Here is a 21,907-nt window from a genome sequence, read left to right on the forward strand (position 1 = left end):
GCTCTCACACATAACTAAAAGGAATTTAAAGTTCAAATTTATTTTCTGAAAAACATTCCCTGTTATTTCATTAACATTTTCTGTGGTCTTGATCTTCACATCAGTAAACTTCTACACTACAGTTTCTGGGTACAGAAAAAGGAAGGATTTGAAGTGGAATTATTTAGAGGCATGATGGAATAATAATAATTAAAAAAGACTTTTTTTGGCAGTATCTCTTCAGCTAGTCCCAATTAGCAAATAAGATGGTGACAGATAGACATATCGGGGCATGTCATATTTAAAACCTCTTGTAAGTTTAAAAGACTTTTATATCTCCATACCAAACCACCTGTCTACTTATTTTTATTATATGGAAGAAAGATAGTCCCGTGGTTAGAGGATTAACTTGGGAAACTGCAGTCAAGATTTCGTGTCCAGCCATGAATTTTTTTGTATGGTCCAGGATAAGGCCATGGGGAGTGATGACAGTGGCGATGGAGAGGCTTGACCTTGCCTCACTGGGTTAAAGTTAACCTTTGAGGAGATCCCTGGTAGACTCCCTGCCTCAGCTCTCCATAGCACAAGAATAAGAGTAACTTCTGTATCTGTGAGGCTTTGTATCAGAAAGCAGGGAAACATTCAGCCTCTGGGATAATGCTCATATAAGAAAGAATTTAAAATAAAGTATTTGTTACTGTGCCTGCTAATTACAGGGAAGTGTGTCACTGTAGCAGTTTCTTCTGTGCGGCCAAGCCCTGTGTCTGACTGAAGTCCCACCAGCTCCAGTCAAAGCCTACAGCTGTTTAACCATCCCTGGGTGCTCCAGGGGAAGGTGGACCGAGGTGTGGATCTGGCATAGAGGAGAGCCAAACACCCACTGCCAACCCCCTGCCTGTCCTTGGGAAAATTTCCTGTCGTGCCTGTTATATGAAGCTAAAACCCATGACAAGTGCCAAGTGTTCAGACACTGACTGCACCGAGGGAGGCTGGGTAATTAGGTAGAAAGACAGACAGACTGGAAAGTCAGGCCTTTCTTTATTTTTTTATTTCAAGAATGGCTATATCCTTTCTTCCTTTCAACACATAAGGTCATAAAGGCACGATCATGCAATCAACAGTGATTGAATAACCATGAGTTACTGTCTGACACTTGAACCATACCAATTAATCAAAAGCACGACTGCATCAACTGTGAAATAAAAATACATTCTCGTAACCTGCCCTTAAACTCCCTTACAGTTTACTTTGCAATTGGGGCAGGTTAAGAGCATGATTAGTAACTGCAACCTGTTTTATAGGTTTTAACCTTTTTCATAACACCAACTCGATATCCTTTCCTGAAGAGAAAACAATAATTTACTGAAACAAAAAGTCTTTAGTGACGGTTATCTTTCTTTGCTCAACATTTGAAGCTACTAAGTGTTAAACTTGTGTAAAATAAATGTTTTCCTTACCTATAAAAAGGAGTTAAGATAAATTTCCATTAATCTGTTTTTCCCTCTTTACTCAGTGCATGTACTACTCATCTTCCCTGTAGATATGTTTCTTTTACTATTTGAATGCCATTTAAACATGGCACGTTTTCCATATGTGTCTTGCTGAGATTGCACTATTTGCTTTTGATAACCAGAGCAAATTGTTGCTTTACCCTATACACGCCTAAAGTAAATAAGATTGTGAGAAGTTTCCATTTTGCACAGAAAAGAGTAGTTTCACAAAATGTTTATTTGCTAATAAATTACATTGTTCGGATTTCATAACCACCGGCTAGAAGAAAGCTTGGAATTGGAAGAACTCCAGTTTCCATGAGACTTAGCATGAGCTGCTTGAGATCACACATGTCAGATCTCTTGCTCCTACCACCATGCCCTGCTACCTTTATCAGGCTGCTTATTTGAGAAGTGAAAAGAATAGGAATTTTTGGTGTCAGTGTGAGTCTTGTAACCATGACATTACTTAGCACCCTGAACTCCGTTAACAAATAAATGGTAATGGAAAAGCTTTGAAATATTGCTCTTGAGAACAGACTATGAATGCTTGGGTAAGCTTTTTTTTTGAAGGAATCCATTGCATTTCTGCCTGTTTTAACTAATGAGGTCTTTTATAGAATCAATAATGTAAAAGAGTTGAGATCAGTCCCATCCCTTGATACCTTTTCCCAATTAAGGCAGTGGATCATTGTATTAATAATATTATTTAGTGACTATTCAGCATTTTCACTCTGGTGAGATAGTGTGAAAACATTAATTAATCCCCACCAAAGCCCTGAAACCTCGCTAGGAAATATTAAACCTGTTTTACAAATAAGGGCCTGGAGCCAGAGATTTTTCAGTACCAGAGAGATTGTAACTTGAAGCTCCCTGGGACTGTGACCAGGTACGGGAGTCTAGAATAATGAATGGCCCTGCACTTATAGCTACTTTAAAGAATATCATCTCTACTCTGCCTTGACTTGGGGCAATTATTTTACTTCTCAAGGAAAGTCCTTTCTGTGTTTTTTTTTTCAGGAATGAATGTCTCTAGCAGTCCTTCAGACTGAGGCTGTTCATACAAAATAATTACATAGTCACTGGGTTAGAGAAGGAGAGAGAGAGAGAGACCATTTCCATTGCTCGGTGATTCGAGTATCTACCCAGACTCAGATTTCTCTCCAATGAATATTTAACTTTATACACGTGCAACAGCAAAAAAAAAAAAAAAAAAAAAAAAAAAAAAAGTGGAGACTGAGAAAGATCTAATAGTTTGTAGCTTTTGCACCAATGTTATGTTTATTTCATGGATTTGAACTCAAATCTTTAAGTAACAGAATACAACACCGGGGGACAGACAGACAGATATGTTCCAGCTGTCTGTAGAGGAGTTAATCACTAGCACAGCTGTAAGTACAGAACTTGTCTACACTTCACTTAACTGACTATCCCAAAACTTTTATAAAAGTCTTCCCAACTTCCATCTTCCATAGTATGCTCCTTTTTGTTTTACGGTGATTGTTTCTAAGGGAGAATGGGACATCATATGTTTTTACATTACTGATGGTATTCAGTGCACTTATTTTTGCAGCTAAGTCAGGAGGACAAGACTTCCTTCTGAAAATATTAAAGCCATCCACCTCTCTCCATTCATTACCTAGCAATATTTGGTACTTACTTTCAGAGGACTCCAATAGGGACCCAAAATTTAGGAGCAAGGACAGATCTTTCCTTGCTTTTAGCATATTTTTTTCTCAGTCCTCTGGCCATAAATAGCTGAAGCTTTTGAAAGCAGCTGAGTTTCTTTGCAGTCTGGTTGCCATTTTCTTCTTGTTTTTCACTTTCCTGTTGCTCATATCTGTTGACTAACCCCCCATCTTCTTCCTAATCAGGGATGATTGATCAGTTTAGCGCATATCTTTGTGTTAGTCTTTGATTACCTATTTCATATGAGGGTCCTTACTCTGGTAAACACCTGACATTTAACACTAGTGACTTATACATCATTTACTCTGGCTTCAGAAATTCTGCAGTTATTTCTCAACCAAATGGGAAGGAGAACAATTTTGACATACTTCTAGGGCATGATTCATCTCACCCTAAGTTAAGCTTCTAAAGTAGGCCAAATCTGCCATGTCCTAGAAAAGTCTATCACTCTTCATTGACTCTAAAGGAAGTCCAGATATCTACAGTTTAGACGTCCACATCTGAATTACTTTCCAGCTGTTAGATCAGATTAATTCTACCCCGGCGCAGCTGAACTCCTTCCTGTGTGCTGTGAAATAGGGCAGCAGGGCAAGAAAACCCCAAATGTCCAAGAAGACTGAGAAACGTGCTCAGTCTATGATTCCTCCATGGGATTCGCTTGTGAGATTCCTAGGGGCCCTCATGTTTAACCGTGTCTTCCCTCTTACACTAGTTTAATTAAGGAAGAAACTGCCTGAAAGTTCCCCAGTCTCTTCCTTAACACATCCTTCTGCCCGATCTTTGGAACTTAGCCTGCAGCTTTTTTTCTTTTTCTTTTTTTTAAATATTAAGTAGACAAACAAGTCCAATACAGATATTTTTACACTGAACTTTTATGGAACTCCTTGACTTGAGTGTAACTGAATGGCAACACTACTTGCTTTAGAAAATCCTGTTCTAAGAAATTATTTAAACATGCCCTGCCCAAATTTATGCTCCTTGTTCAAACTGGTTTTTTTTTTTTTTCCTTAATACAGCAACCATGATTTATCTTCCTATCAATGTGCAACAATAAGGTCGGGGTGAGAGTTTATAATATTCTCGTCAAACACAGAAATATCCTAATAAAACAAAATAAACTGTTGCAACATATTAACATGAACATATGCATAAAAGGAGAAAAATTACTGTTATCCTAACTTCTGAAATGTAGGTACACTCACTTTGAATAAAGGGAGCTTTAACTAACAAGCACACAGAAACCACTTTCTATATTTGTCTTCCAAAAATAACCACATAACGTAATTGCATATAAATCAAAATTTTGATGGAGTTCATATAAACCAGTGACAATCTGAATATGAAATTCCGGGAACAGGCACTCAATTTTGCACAATCTAAAAGGAATAAATCTGGCTACACCGAGACCAGCGGGACATTTTACTACTAGCTTTGTGAGACAGAGGTATCGAGATTTCACTCATGGGCTCTATGAGTTTCTGGTTTCTTCTTGCTTCTGTTTTTTTTTTTTTTTTTTTTTTTTAATTTAAAAGGTAACATTGGAAACTCTTTCTGCAATTATTATGTTTTCTAAGGGATAAGACAAAAAGAAAAAGACAAAAGAAGGAAAGTTGATAAATTCCTTGAACACCTTCTTTTGAATTCTTGGTTGCCTGGATGGTACCCAAACCTGATGTTTTTCTGCTTTCAATTCTCTAACCTTATATAGCAGGTGAGAAACTCCCGGAAGGGCTGGACTGAGAGGTTTTTGGCCACTCTCATGAACACCGCCTGGTACCATGCCTGGTGTGGGCTTTGTGGCCGGAGAAGGGCTGTGCCACCGAGCAGCCTCCTGCCTCGTCACCCCCCAGGCTGCACCCCCAGCCTCTGCATGTATAAGCAGTACAAGGGATCTGTGAGATGGTGTCTGTACCTAGCTCCTCCTCTGGCGTCCCTGGAAAACTGAAGCCCGACTTGAGCAGATCGCCACCCTCTTCTTCTGAAAAGACAGAAACAAAGTAGCTATTTAATAACTCTGATATTTTTGTACATCCAGACATAAACTCTCCACTAGTTTTTAAATCCACCGAGTGATACCTATTAGCATTCTGATACTGTGAAGCTGTTGAGGTGCTATTAGCTGCGTTATCTATTCCTCTTTGCCAGTCGCTCTAGTGTTCATCTATTTTACTTTTTTTTAATTGTGCCAGACGTTTTCACATCACTAATATCATAATATTCATAAATGCCTTTTTTTTTTTAACAGCTTTTACATTGTTCTTTTCAGCTTTGCTTAGTCACATTGAATTCTACTGCCTTTTAGCCTTAATGTATTTATTCCAGGAAGAATCGTTATTGTCAGTCCTCCAGTTGTACCGTTAGCACTTCCCACCTCTGATGATAATAATGCCACTCATGATTCTCAGGCCATTTTCTTTACCTTTTATTCACAACCATTTCCATTCTGCAATTCTGAACTCTGATAATGATGTGACAGTGACTTTCTCCTATCAATATAATTTGCTTTTGTGCCAGAGACAACTTCTGTAATTCTGGAAGAGTACTTAAGCTCAGATGATACGTCTCTGCTGTATGAACGCAGCGAGGTACGCAGAAACCTGCTGAATGGCCTGAGCGCAGCTCTCGCCTACCCTGCCTGTATCGCTTTCCGAATTGCAGCTTGTCGCCTCTGCATTGCGCTCCTGTCATGCTGGCATACCAATTAATTTGGACCTGGCACCTAGCTCAGATATTTCTAACACGGAGCTGCATTTGGAAAATTGGGTCAGGAACGCTTCCTTAAGGTACAAGATTGGCTTGAAAATACTTAGATTAGGATACAAAATATCACAGTAACGTGCTCCATGTAACCACACAGTATTATCTTTTTAATGCTTTTATTTTTATTTTTTTTTGCCTTATTATACATATTTGCTAGTGCCTCAGCTGAGTGGAAGTTGTTTGAGTATATAGAGCCTTCTGCTGTGCTCTTTCTTACCATCTGTGTTACACGCACAAATACCTCAAAAGAACAGCGAAAGAATGGAGTACTCCACAGCCTCTCACTGTACGGTCAACCAGCAATTCTTCAGAGAAAGACGAAATCACCTATTGCAGACCATGTTTCTGTAGTGCATGACTGAGGACTGATGACTTCTAAATAATTCACATCAGTTAAAGTTCCCCATATCCTCAGGCAGACATTCCCGTAAGTTTGAATCATCTCAGACTTTTCTTAAGAGTACCTCAAATCCTGTATCAGACAAGCTGGTTTTTGTGGTTCAGTTTACCATAGGCACACAGTTTTCCCCTTTTCAATGCTCCATTTAACAAATACGTGCATTTTGTGTATTTCTTGGTCGTGGCTGCACTTTTCATTTGTACCGTGATCTTTTCCCAATTATCTCACAGCAAGCAAAGTGAGTGAATATACTCACGTGGATACTCTCAAACAACTGCTCCTGATTTTGACAATTTGTGAGGTTAAGAATATACAATTGATAACAATGGGTAGTATGGCACAGATACTGCCTAAAAATCAGTCCTGAGGATGTTAAGAATGTTGGATAAGCTGAGCTGTCAAATAAACATCTTGTTTATAAACTCAATTGTTAAATAAACTCACTCTGCTGAAATACAGCCTACTAGAGATCTCGTTAAGTGACGGATAAAAAGTCATACACAATTTAAAAAATGACTGGCATATGAATTTAAATTAAATTTCATTTGGAGAGGTAATGGACAACTCTAATTAAATAAAAGCACAAATTAGGCAGTTTCCATGGAGACTTTGCTCACATGATCTGCCTATATTGTATAACTCATATGCCTGTCCTCTAATTTGGCTGCACAGGAGTAACAAATCAAATGGAAATTATAACAAAAATATTCTGAAGGATCCTTTACATTCCTGTAAGTAACTAGGAGATCTTACATTTAGCTTCATAATAAAGAAGCTTTACATTGCAACAGTAGTTTAGTATTTTTGTAAAAGAAGTTGTTGATTTATTCCAAAGTTATATCATGTACATACATATTCAGGAACACTTACAGAATGACCCGAAGAAAATAAAATGCATAACATTATTTCTCCCTTGCAAGAAGCCCGCATTATTCTCACAAGCTCTGCTGGAAACGAGACTAAAATGTGTGGGTTAGGCTAAACTTGACTAAATGTTTGTGGGTTTGGTGTGTTTGAGAAAAAAAAGATGATTTTTTTTTTTTTTTTCCAAAATGAAAGGAAAAGGTCATGCAACAGGATCCATAAGTCGGATTCTGACTTTGCTGTAGGAATTCCTGTGTAAATTTCAACAATTCAGTTAATCTCTTTCTGTCTCAATTATCCAGTAGAATTAAGATCAGAATTCAGGACATTCCCATAGCTATCCTATATGAATAGATTTTTTAATGTCAGCGAGCCTGTAGTCTAGAAGAGCCTATAGAGAGCACAAAAAAGTTAGAATTTCCATCCTGCAAAAAAGTTGTATTCTGTTTTGAATAGGATCAATTGCAAATGTTTCAAAGGAACTTAGAATTCCTTTGTGATTCCCTTAGGTTTATGAATCTGCATGAGGGATATGAGTAGCTCTTAGTGATTAGTTTACTTCCTAAGCATGAGGACTTCTTATTTCTTTGTATTTTATGACTATACCTATTCACATCACTGATTCATTGTTTAGACCGTCTTTTCCAAAGGCTACTATCAGTTCCTTCAGCCCTTTGAGAGATTCAGGTTTTGTATTCTGCACTTATGAAGCATAAATTAATCTAAAGTCTCAGTGGCTTTTGCAGTATTACAAAGACGATCTTTGTGTGAGGTTGAACTGTACTTCATAGTCGTATTTTCCTTCAATAACAGACATACATTGTCTTTGTTTATTCAGTTTATATTTTTCCTAGAAATTACCATTTTTATTATTGACCACAGAAATGAAAAGCATATCCTTCATTCATGAGCACGGCAGCAACCTTTATATCTCATGGTAATGAAGTCAGCAGATTATCACAGAATTCTTGCTCAGGCTGAAATTCAAGTGTCATAAAATGCCTGCATTCATTTTATGTCACTGACCTCCTCTATCTCATAGATCCATAGTATTTCAACTTGCTCTTTGCTTGAGGTGGGCCTACTGGTAGAACGTTCTACACCAGTGAACACAGAGGAAAATAGTAGTTTTAGCATGGAATATTTTGATGGGCAATGAAGTGCAAAGAAAGATGAGATCATGAAAATTGGATGATTTACAATTTTAAACAACGTATGGAACACACAGTTCACAGACAAGGGACACAATTACTAGTTAAAATCCCTTCTCAATATACAAACTACTGCCTCACAGACTGGTCTGAATAAAAAGCAAAAACCTGCCTCTGAAACTGAAACTGAAAAAAAAAATAAATGGGAGAAGTCTTCACTTTCAACAGGGCTCAAAATAGTGACAAAAAATGATAGGCTTTAAAAGCGCAGAGATGTCTGCTTCTGTGAAAGTTGATTGTATAGTAAAATGATGCTGTGATCTGCATAAATAGGAGAGCACAAACTGTCATTTACATCTAGGATCTCATTTTCTTTTTTAAAAATGTGATGGATCTTGTCATGCATTCCAGTGCAACGCCACACACACGACACTCAAGACCGTGATAGGAACCTTTCACAGCTGAAGTTCTCCAGACTTAAGCTTGGAAACATCAGGAGACATTGCTGAGCTGGAACCAGCTTGACATATCAAGACGGCTCATTCAACCCTGAGGCTACTACGTGTACAGTGGGAAATGACATGGGTCAGCGCCCGAGATCGAGCTGGCATGGCACAGCTTTTGTCCTCAGAACAAGCTGGATGTCTGTCAGGACTGCGCCCTGGCTTGTGCTGTTCCTTACCTTGCTAAGGAGACGTGATCTAGGGAAGCCGTTCTCTCAATCTGCTCTCTGAGCCCGACCTATCAGTTGAAATTCTTTTTCTTCACCTGAAAAGTCTTGCACCAAGATAGGCCTCTATGTTGGCCTTCTTTTTTTATGCATTCATTCTGCCCTGGATAACCAGGCATGCTGTTTCCATCTCCTAATCCTACTTCTTCCATAACCCATCTATCCACAAAATAGGCCCCAGCCTCAGAGGACTGGTAGCTCGCATACTTTAAAAGGCTCACATCAGCAAGACTAATAGTCAATTAACTGCCTTCTCCATCACAATACGAGAGTAAGACTGAACTACAACTGATATTGAACTTCGCAGTTTATTGGATTTTAATTTATTTATTATTGGCCTGCTCTGGACCTCCCACTGATTTTTTTTCTATGTGTGCTTTTCTTTGAGCCTGTAAGCTCCCTATGGTAGCTGCTGTTCTTTTAGTTCTGTCTTACATAGCACCTGGCATATTAACTCTGACAATAGATGAAAGAGAACACAGGCCCTAAAATGTCTGGATTAAACAGCAGGTGCAACTTCATTTGATCACATAATTACAGAACATAAAATGTGTCCAGAGTATGAATATAGGACTCTCACCGTATCACTCTATGATCTGAGAAAACCAAATCGCCTCTTTCAGACTAGAGATGCTTAGAGATCTGGAAGAGATATCTCCTATACCTCAGAGTCTACTAGTTTGCTATCCAATTAAAGCATTTCTTGCACGTGGCCTTTGACCCTAGCCATAGATATCCCCAGTCTGCTATAAGGTGTATGATACTGAGAACTGATCCTAAGAGACATGACCAAACGCATGCACACCTGGGTGCCGTTACGACCCCCTCCCCCCTCCTGGGACACCGCTTGGTTTGGACCTTCCCCAAGTAGCCAAAATCACTTGTGGCAAACCTACTCCTTTTCTCAACCGATCTCCAAGAGGTTACATCCAATCCTTTCTACAACATCTATATAGGAAATTCAGGATGGTGAAGATCCATTCTCTGGCCATGAGGCCAACTGGCATGGTCTAGCCATATCTTCAAGAACAGGCTGGCTCCATCCAAACTGTTGTTGGGAATGGCTCCTTGACTGTGCTAACTCCCTAGTCAAGCCTGGGAATTATTTGGGACAGTGAAAATTAGTTGGCCAAGCTTAAAACTAAGACAGAGACCTCTCTAACCAACATTATAAATAATCAAATTCATATTTGTTGGGTCTTTGTCCTGGCGCTGTTTAATTTACTACTACAGACTTAGCTCAGGTGGCAGTATTGTCAAATACAATATTCTTGTGCATTGTTTTGATAGCATGCTGGCAAGCAACAAAGAACACAGAAGCTCAGCAGGGCTGGGAAAATTATGATTGAAGCAAAACCTAAAGACAGTAGGAGACTTAAGCTTATTGAGGTTTCCTTTGCAAGAGGCCCGTGTGAAAAATATTAACAGTAAGAGGAAGTCATTGTTTAATCAAGTTGCTTTTGTTTTTCTCATCATGCCATCTCTTTTTTGGTTCTTATTTTTCTCACACGCACACACATAAAAGTGTTCCTGATGGATCTGGCAAAGATCTGTTCATCTCAGTATGCTGGCTCCAGCACTGGCCCAAAGTGGATGCCTCTGGAAACAGGGTAAATACGTAGATTGCCTAGAATACCTTTCCAACTTCCCGCAATCAGCACTTAAGGGACTTCCTGAGATGGAAGTTTAATCTAGACCATCGTTTTTAATAGCCACCAATGGATCTGTCCTCTAAGGATTCATCTAATCTTCTCTGAGCCCATTTATACTGATAGCCTCTACTGCATCCTGTGCCAATGCACCTCACAATTTAATTATTCTTTATTTGAAAAAGAATTTCCTTTTGTTTGTTTATCAGGATGCCTGATAATTTAATTAGGTGCCCCTAGTTCTTTGGTTGTGAAAAATAATGGATCATCGATCCCTATTCACTATGCCTATATCATTTATAATTGTGTAGACATTTACCATATCCCTGCCTCAGTCCTTTCTTTTCCAAAATGAGGAATCAATCTTTTTAGTACTTTATCATGGCAAAGCCATTCTAAATCTTTCATCATCCTTCTCTTCTCTGTACATTTTTGTTACTCTGATATGCCATTTTCAGACACAGCAGCCAGAAATTCAAACGGCTTTACAGTATAGGTTTTTCCAGTGTCATGATGTGGTTCTCTGCTTTTATTTTCTATTTTTTTAAAATTTTCATCTGCCCATTTCATAACTCAGAGAATTCATTATTCATATTAAGTTGTGCCCAAGAGAGACAATTTGTTTGGCTTTCCAAACACAAACACATTTCTCATATATTACTGTAATAAATATTGAAGAATCCCAGCATTTTACTTAGCTCGGGTTACTACCAAGACTGCTAAAACCAAACAAACACTCTCCCTACCCTCTGAAGAGCAGGACGGAGGAAGTCCTAGTCTCTTGCTTTCATCGAGTCTTTCCACTTTTTTATAGCATAGTTCCAGATAGCAGGACTGTGAAACTAGGCTTCAGCTGTCAGAGAGAGGAGCCAGGCACACAGCCTATTAAATCAAGGAGAGGAAGCTGGCTGCATCCCTCAGGTCCTATCTTGGAAAAAGCGTAAAATGAAATATATTGCAGGGGATCACAGAAGCTGTCAGGGGTCATCTTGGTCTTGGCAGCACCAACTCCCGCCTCCCAGCTTTTGGCAGATGAAAATCATCCACAAAACACGGGTTGCCTTAGCAATATTGTGGTGGTCACCCTGAAAGGCTTTGGTTTCCCACAGCAGCCTTTTCTGAACCAGCCAGGGTCACTTTGCTCCTTGGAAGCCTTTCTGAGCTGCCTTATCCATTTTACCCCAGAGATCTTCAAGTTCCTCTTCCCTGCCCCTCTTCAAGCAATAAATGCAAAAAGGTGCTGGATAATGCTGTGGAGTGTTAAAGCAGATTCACTTTTCAGTCATTCTAGAATTTAAATGACGAATTCAGCTAAATAACTCTCTCTCTCCTTATCAAAATTAACAAACGACTGCAAGCAAAACCAGCGAGCCAGTGATAACACATTGTGTTCAGGCATGGCTCTGTGTGATCGTGTGTTTCAAACAGCCTAGGAAATTCCTAAAAGCCCTTTTTTCCTTGTGTTTTCAGAGCTGGATGATTGTGTCAAGCTCCTGAATGAGCCATTTACCTTTTATTGCTTTTCAGGATCTGTGAGAGGAATCCCAAATCTTCAATATTAAAAAGTAAGAATATTAAAAACGATATTAGCTAATTATTGTGAATAATGACCCTTATTCTGTGAGCCCAAGACTTCTGGATACCCCAGAAAAACCTTTAGCTCTTCACTCCTACAGCTCTTCAGAACCCATCTTTTTTCCTCCCCCCAGGTAAAATGCAACGACTGCCTTTTGTAGGCATTTATCTTCCACCTGCTGTGACAGCTCTTGGAAGGACTTGGAGCTGCCTCCACAGTGGACGCATAAGGAGGTCCAAGAAATCTGTCTTAGGCCTTGGCAGAGAGTAAATAGAAAATGCAGGTCAGGAACACAGAACGATTTTGCACAGCCGCAAAGGCTTAACTGTGGTGTCAGAGAAGTAAAATGCTTACTGAGTCTATTAAAATACCTGAAGAAATTATACGGAAACATACTTAAAGGAGACCAAAGGGAGGAAGAATGCCAGGATAAAGCATAGGACAAAGTCCAGTAGCGGGAGAGGAGTATACAAGTCAGAAAACTTAGCTTACACCTCTCCTAGAAATACATAAAAAATTTCCCTGTATTTCCCTGGTTTGTGAAGAGAAAACACAGCACAGTATCTTTGTCTTACTGGATGGGTGTGGATATTTAATGATCTTCTATCTTCTGCATATGCATGGAAAATGGAACAGACATTTAGAAAAAATAAACTGTAGATGTCACCGAGGTGAATGACAGACGGTCTCCCCCACCTCCCTCTCCAAGGAGAGGACGGAGAGAGACTTATGAGTTTAGAAGGAACTAAGCTACTTTAATGAAAATATTAATAATAAAATAATAAAAAGGAAATAATGAAATATATACAAAACCGTATCAAGCTCCCAGTGATGATCATGTCACCGGCTGGCACTGGGGAAGTCCCAGACTGGACTCAGTGACATACAGAAACTGGATTCCAGATCTAGATTCAGGAATGCATGGATTAGGATCAAAGGCAGATGAACAGACAAGAGTCCTCCTTGGACACCAGCCATTGAATAAAAAAAGAGCTGACCCTTTGATGCCTCAGCTCTTATACTGAGCATGAGGCAGATGGGATGGAATACCCTGTCGGTCAGTTTTAGGTCACCTCTCCTGTCCGCTCCTCCCCACAGGTACGACCCCTCTACGCTTTTCCGCTTCCGACCCTCCAACGCGGCAAATAACAAAGTGAGCTGCCCTCGGGTGTTACAGCAGTAAGTATAAGCAAGAACCTCTCTGCTACCATATAGCCTTGGCATCACCTATAAACATAGGTCTTATTCTGAGAGCGAACAGTGCCTGCACAATATGCTGTTAATTTCAGTAATTAGAAGAGCCTTAGCCAAAGGGTAAAATTACCGAACAGTAAATTGGTTTTGGTTTACCTCAAACCAGGACAAATATATTTCAAATGCACTTTGAGGAAAAGCATTTCTTTAAGACTCTCCTTAAAAATGACTGAGATCTCTAATGTTAAACTATGTTTGACAGAACATGGGTTTTGTAACCTTTCCATTTTCAGGTTAAAACTAGATATGCTCACACTATATTTACTTTACCGTTGGGCAAAAACCACAACCAGATCTACAACAATTATTACTAGCGGGTCATGGTATTCTGTTTTTACATCTTTCTTTTACAGTAGGGGTAAAGGTCTGAGCACTGCCCCCATCTTTCAAATGTTCAATAAATAAGATCTTCTAGCATTAGAGAACAACTGCATTTTTTACACTGATCTGGGATATATGATGAGTCATAGTGGTCACTGGTTTACCACAGGAGGAGACATTTAGAAAGAAAAATGTCGCAGATGACACCAAGTTGGGCTGGAGTGTTGATCTGCCTGAAGGTAGGATGGCTCTACAGAGAGATCTGGACAGGCTGGATCGATGGGCCGAGGCCAATGGTATGAGGTTCAACAAGGCCAAGTGCCGGGTCCTGTACTTGGGTCACAACAATCCCATGCGGCGCTACAGGCTTGGGGCGGAGTGGCTGGAAAGCTGCCCAGAAGAAAAGGACTGTGTTGGTGTTGGTTGACAGCCGGCTGAATATGAGCCAGCAGTGTGCCCAGGTGGCCAAGAAGCACACCAGAATCCTGGCTTATTGCTCTCTACAGCTACCTGAAAGGAGACTTTATTGCTCTCTACAAGAGACCTTATTGCTCTCTACAGATACCTGAAAGGAGATTGTACCAAGGTGGGTGTTTCTTTTCCCAAGTAACAAGTGATAGGACAAGAGAAAATGGCCTCAAGTTGTCCCAGGAGAGGTTTAGATTGGATATTAGGGAAAATTTCTTCACTGAAAGGGTTATCAAGCATTGGAACAGGCTGCCCAGGGAAGGGGTTGAGTCACCATCCCTGGAGGTATTTAAAAGACGTGTAGATGTGGCACTTAGGGACATGGTCTAGTGGTGGACTTGGCAGTGCTAGGTTAATGGCCAGACTTCATGATCTTAAAGATCTTTTTCAACCTAAATGATTCTATGATTCTATGAAAAACCTTTGACCCCACTGGGATGTGAGGGCAAAGTCAGCAGTTCCACTGAAAACTGAAATTAGTTATTAGTGACTGCAACTGTGAAAACCCTGAATAATGCCTGTTGACATTAGATGATGAAGGTCTAGATTAACAGAGATGGGATGTATATGTTTTTTTCTGTATGTGAAAGGTTGAAAGGAGAGCAGATGGAGTGCTCAAATATACTTATTCCTACACAAGCTAATTTTGGTTAGTATTTCTGTGAACACTTAAATGCTTGGGTGGTATGATTGACAGCTGATTTTTTTTTTTTTTAATTTAATAAATAAGATTACATAAAATATAATGCTATCTTCCTTTTGGCAATTTGAGCAGATATGGAATGCCAGTAACTTTTAAATGAGCCATTTTTCCCTCTCAAAAATAGCAATAATCACAACAAGGTTTCTGCCTAGAAAGAATCATGGATCTGGAGCAGCTGTTGCAGGCAAAGACTGATGGATCAGGATGCCTCATTTCTTTGTCCTATGTTTTCATCGTCCTGTGGATACTACTGCAGTTATGCTCAGTGGCTCAGATCCATCCCTCAGACTTAATGTATTTTCCAGGGATTGGTCATTAGTGGCCGCCCCCTCCCCTCCCCCCAACTCTCACAATGCACTTGCAATGCAAGTCTTGCTCTCGTATCTGCTTCCTTTAATCTCTCATCTTTAACCAGTTCCCTTGTCCCATATTGCCTTTTTTTCCACCTTCTTCAGAGCTCTGATTTATTTTTTCTTCTTTTTCCTTTTAACATCCCCCCCCCCCCCCAGTTTTTCTTGTCTTCCTCCTCTTCTTCCAACCTCAGCCATAATACTACTTAGGTGCCAGTAATACACCGCAGGTTAAAGCTCACGTGAAGATTTTGTGCATGGGTGTGTACTCCCAACTACTTGCTCTACTGAGTTATTTATACCACAAGGTCTTTAATGAAGAACTGCAAGTAATTAGAAACAGCAAAGAAACTGTTTTCCCTCGCCATAGCAATTTTCAACTACAAATTAAAAAATCCCCACTTAAAATTGACTTAAAATTAATCAAAGTGAGAGTCTAAAATGAAAGAAATGTCTGTATTTTGAAAATAATTCCATACAGTTCTGACCTTTTCCACAACTTAAAAGAGATCTGAAGCAACACAAGTTGAAGCTGGTAAAATGAAACTTTGAAACATGTCAAAACGGGGTTCTTCAACGACTGAAAATCTCGTTTTCTCCCCCCCCATTCTTACTTTAGGAAGGAATTTGTTTGGAACTGACCCATAAACAGTTTCAGCTTCAGGAAGGTTGTGCTTCACAAAGAAAAGGCTTCTGTCAGCTACCTCACCGCAGAGAGCTTTCTCACTAATGCATTTGTTTAGCACTCTGCACAGTGGGTGCAACCCTCCTCGGGTCCTCTCTGGTTGCTCTAGAAACCGGGTAATATATAGCACGTATTTCTGTGATTGCTTAGGATACACAGACACACTGACAGGTTACATTTTAAAACCAATTACATCGGGGCTGAGGTGGACCTTTCTGTTTGTTGGTTGTGACATTCGACTACAACCTGTGCAGCTGCTGGGTTATTTGGACTTTCCCTATGACACAAACAGAAATGAAGGTGAAGGAGAATCAATTCTGTGTGTGGCCAGTGAAATTGGAAAGCAAAATGATAAGCTGTGTATTGCGGGGTGGGCAGAATCAATATTTAGGATGATGCAAAAATGTGTGCAGGTGCTTGGCCAGTTCCTCATCCTGAAGTTCGCTGGACTGATCTCACCAAAAGAGATGAATTTTTCATTTCATTTCCCAAGCATAGGCTTTTCACTGAAGCACCTTGGAGCCTGGGCACCCTTGTCTTCTACTGTTAATGGAGAGGAGTGGGCAGCTCTGCAGTGATTACTGTCCAGCCCAGCTCTCCCGGGAGTGAGGGCAGTGCTGGGTGGCTGGGCTCTTCACCTCCGTTCCTCTGTCGAGGGTTTAATGCAAAATGACATTAAGCCAGATCGTCGTGATTAGTTAAAAAGGAATTGAGAAACTGAACACAAATATTTGCTCTCTCAGCAAAGATGCTATTTATTCAGGCCACCTCGCTATCTGCATTTATGTTTGTAGCTGCTACATTGGGAGGGGGATGACCTAAATTTCTTCCACATTTAGGTGTTGCTAATCCTACTTGAGCTACACAGGTAAAATAGTTTCCAGACCTTGTTCACTTGAAGAATTTCTCATTGAGGTCTGTACGTGAGCAAATACCCGTGCAGAGCCAAAGTCACTGACATTATGCATGTGAGCTCTTTCTACTCCTGTATCTGCAATACGCTAAAGGTACTTTGGACAGATGTCAGCCCGCCCTTTTCCTGCCCTGGCAACAATGCACAGTCAGGAATACATCCAGCTTGTTCTTTGGAGGAACTCACACAGCTGAAAAATTCAGCAAAAAACCTCTTTAACAATAACAGCTTAGATACCTGATCCAGTGTTGATGGTTTAATGTGATTAAGCATATCAGCTCTGCTGGTGTAACTATCCACCTGCCTGTAAGGTAAGTCAAATTAGTTAAGCCGCAGCCTACGGGGAAAAGTACCTGGAATTAGCTCGTATTTGCTAATAGTATAACGGTGTAAACAAGTTCAGTTACCAAGGCTCAGCAGACACACGATCACTTGCTAAGCCACAGCAACCCAATGGTGTGGCAGGGCCCTCACTTTGACCTGGTAATCACGGACACAAAATATACAGGGAACGAACACATCATTGAATTTACAGTTACATTTTGGGCTGTATCATTACCTTGAACGCAGTATCTTTCAATTGCAATCTGTTTTTTGCGCAATTTCACTTTAATAACTGTTTAGGACATCCATAAACATTTGCTGTTTGCTGGGATGTTACATACAGTCACGCAGTATTTCAGCCACCACTGCATTTAAAGGACTCCTTTCCTCCTTTCCATGGGAAGGAGGAGAAAGGCTTGTGTGAGAGTCTTCAAGCTCACATTACAAATGGAAAACAAATGATTACTGTTGGGCCCATTTTGTTTCTCCATATCTTTGTTTATTCAAAGCCATAAACAGGGCCACCAGAAGGTCAGGGAGCTGCAAATGGAACACTGAGATTTTCATTTCTGTTGCACTGCTCAAATCAAGCCCCGGCTGGTAGTGACAAACTCATGGGCAGAAAATGAATTAGTGAATTCTGTCAATTCCCACGGGAGTAGTGTCCCTCACTACAAAACTTTCACCTCTCTTTTGTTGTCTCAGAATCAAAGGGCAAGGGGAATAAAATGACCTGCCTGCTTCTCAGGTTCTCACCCCATCAGAGTCAAGTCACATCAGCAAGACAGTACTGGGAATCTTGCCTCCATGTACCCATCATTCACCCATGCAATTGGATATGGATCCTAGGCTGTCATTCTTATATCTCTTAAGGACATTTGTGAGTGTTTCAGAATGCAAAGCTGGTTTTGTTCTATAGAAATCCATGAGTAAGGCCTCCACATTTTTAGCAATTTGGTCTCCCAGTAATGGGATTTAAAATGAGTTTAAATCAGCACTTAATTTCTGCTCTTTCAGGACAATGGCAGTGATTAGTAGTAATGTTTGACTTCCAGTTCCATTTTTTTTATGCAGCTGTAATGCCGTCTGCATTTGACTGCTGCTTTAATGATTACTAATGACTTTATTTTGAAAGTAATATAACTTTTTGTATTCATTCTCCGGACTCTCAGCAAAAAGTTAATTTGAGTTGAATTATGCAGTCTGTTCATACAAGACCTTCAGTTGGTTAAACTTTATTTTCAGTCAGACCAAAGGGAAATGGCAAAGGCACTGAAAACACACCATGTATTTACACATAGCAGGAAGAACTTGACTGTGTGAAAGTGGCAGCTAAAAGTAAATACAGCACAAAGACATCACCCTGATAAGCAGCATATATCAATGCCTGTCCAGCCATCAGTTTCTAGCATCGAAAGCACTTAATGGGTTAAGTTGACTCTTGCACCCTCAGTTCTTATATGGGGAATCATCCCCCGTGGGACATCAGTGCTGATGATGACCTGTTGGAGCACTGATGCCTATACTCTGTCCTCTACACATAGCTGTAGTTTCTTATCCAAAACATAACTTCTGATCACGCCTTATTGTATGCATCCCAACTTCTTGGATTTTCTGAGGAATTTTCATGACTTACTCCTTGATGGGTAAATAAAGCTGGGATTTTTTGTTGGTGGTGTGTTTTTTTTTTTTTTTTTTCTTTTCGTTAATCTTAGAAAATACCAACGCATTGAGACCTCAGGTTTTTTTTGCAGGAACATATCAGTGTTGATGAAGGCTTCCTCTTCCAGACAGAGAGAGAAGGAAATCTGTCTTAGAAGAACTTGCTAATTTTGACATTGCTTCAGCCTAGGAGAAGCAGCTGTCAGCTGTTACTTTATCTGGGTTAGGTTTGGGGTTAGAAAGCAAGTCCCTCACACTCTGATCGAGTGCTTAAAGTATCTTGTTGTTCTGGCCTTCATCTTTCCAAGTTTCTTCTGTTGGAACTATTTAAATTAATTAAAATGAATAAATATTAGCTAAGACAGAGGGCAGCTGATTCAGCATGCCAAAAGTCAAGTAATGTCAAGTAAAATATAAAAAGCACAAGAATGTGTTTGGGTTTCTCATATTGACATCAGTGGCTATAACCCTCTTCAGCTTTTCATTAAAAAAAAGTAAAAAAAAAGATGAAAAGTTTCAGTTTCTGCTGGGTTTGGCTGGGATGGAGCTAATTTTCTTCATGCCCGTCCATACGGTGCTGTGCTTTGCATTTGTGGCTGGAACAGTGTTGATGACACACCAGTGTGGTGGCTACTGCTGAGCAGTGGTTGCCCAGTCTCCAGGCTTTCTCTTTCACCCCCCTCTTACAGAAGGGGATGCAGCTGGGACAGCAGACCCAAACTGACCAAAGGGATATTCCATACCACGTGATGTCATGCTCAACAATAAAAGCTCAGGGAAGGATGGAGGAAGGAGGAATGTTTATGGTTATGGCATTTATCTTCTCAAGCACACTTTATGAGCGCCGAGTCCCTGCTTTCCAGGGAGTGTCTGGACATAGCCATAGAGAACAGGTCTTTACTCCAAGGACATTTATTTGAAGTTTTAATGTTTATGGATAAAAGGGGAACTACCAGTGACTAAAACATGCCACCTTTTAAAGAAATAGAACTGAACATATGGAATGCTTTCACAGAAAGACACTAAATTTTATACTCAAATTAACTTTTCCCTCCCCCCCAGAAGTTTACTGCATCATATAGGTAGTGAATGCAGGGCCTTCTATGGCATTAAGCTCATTTCTGTAGTTTTCCATCTCCCACATGCTGCTTAACTGCTTACTTCCACCTTCAAGCTCTCTGTTCTCACACACACACACACACAGAGTTACTCGATATCATATGCCTTTCTATCAAGAATGATTACAGCATGTGTAACTTTAACCTGGTTAGAAATCAACAGTTGCTAAGCAATAGCAACTCCGGCTTTAGCTACCAAAAATGTACACAGGGTCCTGGCAAAACCTTCATGGAAGCCTAAACAGCAGCAGCTTTTGTTGCCATCAGTACTGGAGCTAACTACATCAACTAATCGGCAGGACTAGTAATGGAAATCACACCTGATGGCAGTATAAATATATCCATGGATAATGTTGTGCAGGACAGCATGACGGGGCTTGCTTTGCCATTCGCTAAGTTATGCTACTGGTGTTCTGGACACATGGAACCAGCCTCGGGCAGACCCAGGAGCCTCTAAAACATACCCAGCTGTTTTCCTTTGTTTGCCTTCTTACTTGGCAACAACTCTCTTCTTATCAAAACTCCAATTAAAAGATATAAATAATGTGCAAAACTCCATTAAAAGAACTCCCAAACACAGAACTAACGTGATATCTGTAAATCGCTGCTCAGTCTGCACGTCGTAGTGATTTCTCCTGCTATTTGCTCAATCTTGGGATTAAGGATTATAAATACTAGTCTTCTAAGTTTACAGCATCTCTATATGTGTGCATGGATCAGCTCATGGTTTCTGCATGGATCAGCTCATGGTTTCCTGATGCTGCAATGCTGGACTTACTATATAAGTAATGAAAGAACTAATTAATACTAGATTTATTCTACTAGCAACTCCTAGTAGTATGACAATATTAGTGTTTCTAATACTTTGTAGAAGAATTATTATTACTGAAAACAGTTCATGAAGAAAGTGCACCACCTGGGACAGCAAGGCCCTCAAATGAGAGTTAGGACAGACTGATGTAGCCTGGAAATGCTACAGCCATAGACTTTTTCATCCTGGTCTATTTTAATGAAAAATAATAACTTCAAGGATGAGCAACAGCATTAGAAGAGTTAATAAAAACAACAAAGAAACAAATATGTAGGTGCCATAAGAAGGAAGATACAGATATCTCTTGCAGAGATAATGACTCGATTCATGTAACTGCCAAGTAAATATTGTAACAATAATAACATAAAACTTCTGGAAATGAACTCACTAACCTACCATTAATCGTAAATAAATGGACATGTAAATGAAGTGGCAATGTAAGGCTGCAGTCAATATGTATTGAATCCAAAAGCCATCATTAATTGGCACATATATTTATTTGCATTTACAGGAATCAGAATGCCCCTGGGGATGCATCTAAGACTAAACAGAACATGTGAAGTATGAATAAAAGTAATTTCAATGTTTCAGTCTGCAGTTTATGAAAAGTGCTGTAGATTTTATATTTTGCTGTTTATATTATGTAGTGAGTTATAAACTCTCTGAAAGAGTCTCTGGGACTCTTTCGCAAGTAGCCACTGATGCTTCCCTTGGTTGTTTCTACTCTTCTCGCCTTTCCTCTACCCATTTGATTATAATTAGGAGGAATATGATGCATCTATAGAAAGAAAAACATCTGGCTGAAAAATAAAACGTCCTTACATCATGATTCATCAGATTATCAGACATAAATTTCACAGGTATAGTGGTAGAAACCTACTGCCCACTCGCCAAGTGTGAACTGGAAAACTCTCCAGCCAGCCTACTAAGCAGGAGCATCACATTTATGACAGATTACTAGAACCTTTCCTGTCTGAAATGTGTAAGATAGCCCACTGTAGGAGTACATA

The 21,907-nt window shown here is 39.9% G+C and overlaps 1 protein-coding gene across 1 annotated transcript in view; it reads right to left on the reverse strand.

Moving 5' to 3' along the window:
• Nucleotides 1-21,907, reverse strand: part of DLGAP2 (DLG associated protein 2) — a gene marked incomplete at its 3' end in the record, with an annotated part of 389,377 nt that overhangs the window by 98,506 nt on the left and 268,964 nt on the right. Inside the window, exon 3 of the mRNA XM_082481806.1 lies at nucleotides 5,071-5,136. The remainder of the gene's footprint in view (nucleotides 1-5,070; nucleotides 5,137-21,907) is intronic.

Source organism: Vanellus vanellus, assembly GCF_965231255.1.
Source record: "Vanellus vanellus genome assembly, chromosome: 3".
Classification (NCBI taxonomy): domain Eukaryota; kingdom Metazoa; phylum Chordata; class Aves; order Charadriiformes; family Charadriidae; genus Vanellus; species Vanellus vanellus.